The sequence below is a fragment of the Amia ocellicauda genome, chromosome 5, assembly GCF_036373705.1.
Source record: "Amia ocellicauda isolate fAmiCal2 chromosome 5, fAmiCal2.hap1, whole genome shotgun sequence".
Taxonomy (NCBI): Eukaryota; Metazoa; Chordata; class Actinopteri; order Amiiformes; family Amiidae; genus Amia; species Amia ocellicauda.
Genome location: NC_089854.1, coordinates 52,959,436 through 52,965,926, shown reverse-complemented (window position 1 = coordinate 52,965,926; position 6,491 = coordinate 52,959,436).

The window sequence follows — 6,491 nt, the reverse complement described above, 5'->3', positions numbered from 1 at the left end:
TAGTGTTTGCTATGCTACATGTGCTAGAAAGACAGGAGCTTCCACTACAAAACAATACTTTTATTAAAGTAATAATAACAACAATAATAATAAAAATTATTTCTTACCTGTTGTCTACACCCAGTTGATTGAAACCTTTCTTCTCCACAAGCGTGTTGACTTCGGACAGATGTACCCTAGTGGCAGCTTTATGTAGCTTTAGAAGATCTTTCTGGCTATGGTTATCATATCAATCAGGCCACGCTCTCCCCCTTGTCTGACGACCTTAAAATCCAACTTCTTGCTCTTCATAAATTGAAAGACCTTCTTCACTGGAAAACTCATTCTGTGTCGAATCTGTCAACTAACCTTCTACAAACAGTGTCAGCGAGTAATTAAACGTTATGTGAATGATGTAAAGACACCCAACTTGTGTTTGACCAGCATTATGACGTCACATTTGCGTTCACTTTGTGTACGATGAGGGAAAGAACAGGGACCAGTCAGGCTATCTCTTATGGTAATTTTCTCTGATGGATTTTAAGCTTGCTTTGAGGAATGGAAAAAGCCAGACTTCTGTCAAGTTATCCTGAAAGTTACGTGGCTAACTCAGTTAAACCAGTCAAGTCAGTCAGCCAGACATGGACCCTGTAACCATGGCAGCCAGCCACGTATCTGTAAACGCTATTCAAACAGATCAAACACGTGTCCTGTTTGTTTTCCCCCATCCATCTTAAAAATTAACGATCGGGAATATTATTTGTATCACCCCGGTGGTCATGTAAGATATGTTTGATTACATTTAAAACCTGTTTTTTTAACTTCCAACCTAGAGCCAAGTCCCACCTTCAAGAAGTATATAACCCAATCAAACGAGTGATACGTCCTGCCTTCTTAAGGCAAGTAACCAAATCAGAAGTATCATTCTGTTCTGCAACCAGGGCAGCTAAAAAATAAAAAAGTTTTTTAGTTTTATATTTATTCACTTTATTACTTATTGCATGGTTTCTTTTGTTTAATGTTATTTCACTAGGTGATCTCCCTTCCCCAGTCTGCTCTAAATAGCAAACATTTTAATTGATTGTTAATTAATTGGATAATTGAGAACAGCTTTTTCCTTTGGTATAAAACTCAGGTTTGGCCATCCTGGAGTGATTGTGTGCAGTAAATTGAATTTACATTAAAGTGATAATTGTCATTAGAAACATCTGCCTATTGTTTTATGTGAAAATAAAGATTTAACTCTTAAATTTCTGTGCCCACTTAACTGGTAAAAATATCCCGGGGGAGGTATTACAGAAATGAATGTAGGGGACCCTGACCCCTTAACCAAATCAACAGGGTGGCATAGTTTGATAGTGCCCTCGCCATGTTACACAAATGATCCCACAGCTCTGTGGTGCGCGACTGGCAATACGCAAAGATCCTGTCTCTTCTGCTTGTGCCAATGCATAAATACATACATGCATAACATGCAAGAGAAAGTGGACACACAACTTTGTAGATATTGAAATGCACATTTTGATATCAATCGATATAATGCATAGATAATATTCAGAGCTGTGTACCCACACACACAGATGATGTCACAGCAAACATCTCTGTCTCATCCCACGCCCCTGTGTGAAGAATTCTGTACTTTTGTAGCCAATCTTTATTCCACACTTGTTTTCTGTATATAGATTTTATTACATCATAAACTGTACCCCCTAAACCACTTTGAAGGTATCTATAATATAGTCCTTCATGCCAAATGGAACCAACATTTTTGATCTTGAGTTAGATCTTTTTGTTGGGTGTCTGCATAGAGGTCTGCAAAATAAATGTTCCAGATTGTTCAGTTTTTAATTGGTGGCCCTTGTTTTTCTGCTGTGTTTAGATTATTCCACATTTCCCAGAACTCGCTGTGATTGATATTGTTTTCTATGTCTGCGAGGGTTCTGTTGGTGTGTTTGTAGTGTTTTAGGGTCTCACAGTACGTAATTCTGGGTTTGGTGGTTTCTGGTTAGAGATAAATTTTTTAAATCTGTCCATATTTTTTTGCATTTGTGTTTGTGTTTATTCAGTATTTTTTATTATTATTTTTGGTTGCCATTATAGTGGCCTGTTAACATTTTTTGTTGATCTGTGCAACTGCCAGATTAAGTCCTGTCACATTTGGTTGGTACAGTGTGTTTAGGAAAGTATTAATTAAGTTAGTAATTTTGGTTCAACTAGTTGCTTCATTAAATTCCTGTGTTGTTTGGAGCCCATCAATATTGCACCGTTTCCACCGGCGGACGGTCCGGCCCCGGACGCTTAAACGGCTGTTTCCACTGGCGGGGCGTCCAGATGCGCCGTGTTTTGTGGCCGGTTAACAATCTGCTGTCGGACGCGTCCGTAACGTCCGTCACCCAAGCTGTGCGCTGGACTGAGACATAGGAGGACACCAGACACATTGTGTCGGAAGATATAATCTCAAGAAATGACGGTTTTATTAGCAGCGTGGAGTGAAATCCACGTACAGAGACAATGACTGATACAGTTAATATCCGAGTGCATTAAACACTTGTAGCGTAAGGTACACTTATAAAATTCAATTAAAGAAGTGAATTTATAGTATCACCTTATCACGAATCCTGGAATCTTGTAGAACTCAATTTCTGGAATAATTGGACGCAGACACCAATTCCAAAGATATAAATTGTCAAATTTATTCAAAACAAAGACTAAATGTAGCACTACACTAATTATACAAAAGGGAAAAACTAATTCAAATTCAACTCTAGATCAACAAATCAAAGACAAATCACTTCCGTGACCAAATCAAAGACCATGGGATCGCATATGATATCACACAAATCGTTAAACAAAAAAGGTTATAAACACATTGACTACAATACCGGTTAGTAAGACGAAGGTGAGTCTCTCATTAGTATTGTTAGTCAGACATTAAATAACTACGCAGGTTAGTATTTAATGTCAGGTAACTTCTCGTTATATATATATCAGTCTCATTTACGTTTAGGTGACGAGAAAGATCCTATCATTACTTGTTACCACAATTTCCCTTAACTGATTATTATTCAATGATTAAGGATAGGCAGGGCCACCAATAATCTAATGTCTATTAACTTGTGTCAATTTCAGACTAAACAGTTAAACAGGAATGAGAAGATATTTCTCGGCGTTGACAGATTTTATTTCTAAAATTATCAACAAAACAGTTTAATGCAACACACATTTATATTTAAGAAAACTAAATGATATTACACATTCTAGAGTTATGAATCACAGATTAACATTTCTAATTGATTTCTCAAATGTCATGAATCATGAACTCCAAACTGTTAAACTTATCTGAACTTCGTCGCAGAGAGGCCTCTCTGGCTTCGGGCTCAGATAACAGCACACGGCACGAGGTCTGTGTGGTTTGGAACAAAGGCAGTCCAGTTCAGCTTTGTCCAAGAACTTCCACTCAGTCGATGCACCTGGAAGTTGGGGTTTCGCGAATGTAGAGTCTTTTCCAAACAGATTTTCCACTGGTTTGAAGGCTCCAAGGTTGTGCACAAAATCTTCTTGGCAAGCAGGGTCTCTCACTGTACTTATTTGAAGACAAAGTCTTTGAGGAAAGCAGGGCCCTGTTTGTTCCAAGGGTCAAGTTTCTTAAGACTCAAATAGCTATGTAAATGACTGAACACTTTTGTATACAGTCGACTTAGTCAATTGTCCAGCTGTAAAACTCCACTGATCAGGTGGGCACAGGCGGGCAGCGCAGTCTGTAAAGTTCTTTATTTAATAAAGTCCTTTAAAAGAATTCTTCGTACGGCTCAATCTCCTTCTCCCAGTTTAACTCTTCTGTTGCCGGCAAAGACTTGGTTGGTTTCTGGTTCCGGTTCGGGCAACAGAGCTACAGGTTGAGCTGTGGCAGCGAGTTTCTGGTTCAGGTGAGAGAGAGAGAGAAAAAGGCCGTGCGCTGTTCCTTATAGTCTGTCAGATCAATAGGTGATTGGTTCTTGAGTTTTTGAGATTGGATTTCGGTTTCAGCCCCCAGTGTCCTATTGGAGGGAGGCTTGATTTATGACTGATGTCAATCCATGCCATCTTTTGGAAATGCCGGTTGGCCCGGGTTCGTAGCTCTATGTCGGGATTTCGGCTCTCGTCCACTTCAAAGAGTTTTTATCACCTACAGGCCCCTTTCTCCAGACATTTCACAGCAGGACTCTAAACCATTCGGCCCATTCTCGGTGCCATCCTCCCCAAAACTGTCACTCTGATGCAAACCAGTTCCAAGCTGATGAGCTAAGGAAATCTGATAACTTTGGGGGGGAGAGGTCTTCTTTAGATCAGTGCTTCAGCTCAGAGCCAAAATGCTCTTATCAAAATACACCCAACATAACGCTACACACTGATTTCACAGGACCGGTGCAGTGACTGACTAGTTAAAATAAACTGAAGGATAATAATCGGATTGTATTAATATTGTATGAACAGCTGGGCGTGTTTCAGGCTGTGTTGTGTGAATGGTGTGCAGTCTGTTGTATACATATATACTAGCACAAATGATGACGATAATAATAACAATACATATTCGCTATTTAATATTATTGTTGCACATGGAAACGTATTCTTATGGGAACATGCTTGTCTGAATATAATGTTGCCTCTACATGTTTATCTCTTCCTAATATCTCTAACAGAAATGTGTATTTATTACGCTGTTTCCAATCCTGTAAAGAAAGAATAAAACAGACACAAAGTCCTGTCCACTCAGGCTGTGTTGCTTTAGTGTCTCCTGTTTTGAACACAAACCAAGCACAGTCGCTGCTCCTGCATCAGAGGACGGATCACAGCGGCCTGGTTTACAGACACGACACGGCGCTTAAACCAGTGGAACCGAGGCACTACATTGCTTGAGGTTGTACAGTTTACCGGACTGTAGTATGTGGTGACTGTGGCCTGCTCTTTCCAGGAACATGATGATTTGATTATGATCAGAGAGTGGGGTTTGTGCTTTTTGACAGTAAAAGCATTTCTAAGACAGGGGTCCATGTCAGTGAGGGCATGTCAGTCGACTACACTAGACCCTACTATACCCAAGGGTCTCTCTCTCTCTCTCTCTCTCTCTCTCTCTCTCTCTCTCTCTCTCTCTCTCTCTCTCTCTCTCTCTCTCTCTTCAAATTCAAAACAAGCTTTATTGGCATGAGATATTTACACACAAGTATTGCCAAAGCAATTGGGAGCATTAAATTAAATAAAATAACATTAAAAAGAAAAAATTCACAAATATAAAATAAAATACATATATATATGTACATATTTACATATATTTTACATTATTAGTGTGCTGTGTTAGTGGTTTGGAGACATGGTTGTAGTTCTCTGGCCTTGTGGCAGGCTATGATGTACTTTGCTGCAACCACAGTGCAGTCTCTGTGCTCCCCCAGCACCACTCTGAGCCGTGCCTCTGTGCTGAGCTGGGGGAAGTCGGGGACTCTGCTGGCGAATCTGGGGAAGAAGGCATCTCTGACCTGTGTGTATTTGGAGCAGGTCAGGGCAAAGTGCGCCTCTGTCTCTGCCTCCCCAGACCCACACTGTCCACACAGGCATCTGTCTCTTTATGGTCCAGGTCTGCCTGTGCCGTCCGGTCTCCACCTCCAGGCTGTGGTCGCTCAGTCTGTACCTGGTCAGAGTCCGTCTCTGCTGGGGGTCTGTGACCAGTGTCAGGTATTCTGCCGAGCTGTATCCTCTGCCCAGGGCCCTGTAGCACTCCAGCTTGTTCTGCTGTTTGGTTTGTTCAGCCCAGTGCTCGATGTAGCTGCAGTGCAGCGCCGCAGTGATGTGCTGGAGCTGGGGGGGCTGTCTCCTGCCTCGGCAGCTCAGCAGCTCTGTGCAGTTGGTGTGGCTCTGGGCACAGAGCCTCAGGGCCAGCTGGCCGAGGGTGTCTGTGTGGGGGGTGCATTCCTGCTGCCTCAGGGCGCTGTACTGGATGGTCTCTGGGCTGCTGTGTTTCAGGTGCAGCCAGTATTTTAGGGCTCTCTTCTGCACTGCACAGCCCAGAGGCAGGTGCCCCAGTTCGGCTCGGCAGCCATTGTTGGGGCTGCTCCTGTGGAGCTTCAATATGTACCTGCAGAACTCGGCGTGCAGGGCTTCTGTGGGGCTCCTCTCCCATTTGTTGAAGTCGGTGCTGGATCCAGCAGGATGGGCAGGATCACACTGTCAGAGAGCTTTGTCCACAACGGCACCGAGGGGCTCAGGTAGATGATCCTCTTCCTGATGGTGTAGTACGCCCTGTGTGCTTTGTCAGCGAGGGTCTTGACAGCGAGGGTGAAGTTGCCTGAGGAGTTTATTAGCAGGCCCAGGTAGGTGTAGCTGGCTGTGTGCTCTATTGTGGTGCTGTTTAGGATGAAATTGTATTTTCTGCTTTGGATCCTGGCTGAGATTGAACAGCTGTACCAGGGCGCTCTGCAGGGCGGTGTTGCTGTATTTCAGCATCTTGTTTGGGATGCTGTCCTGACCGCAGGCTTTCCTGG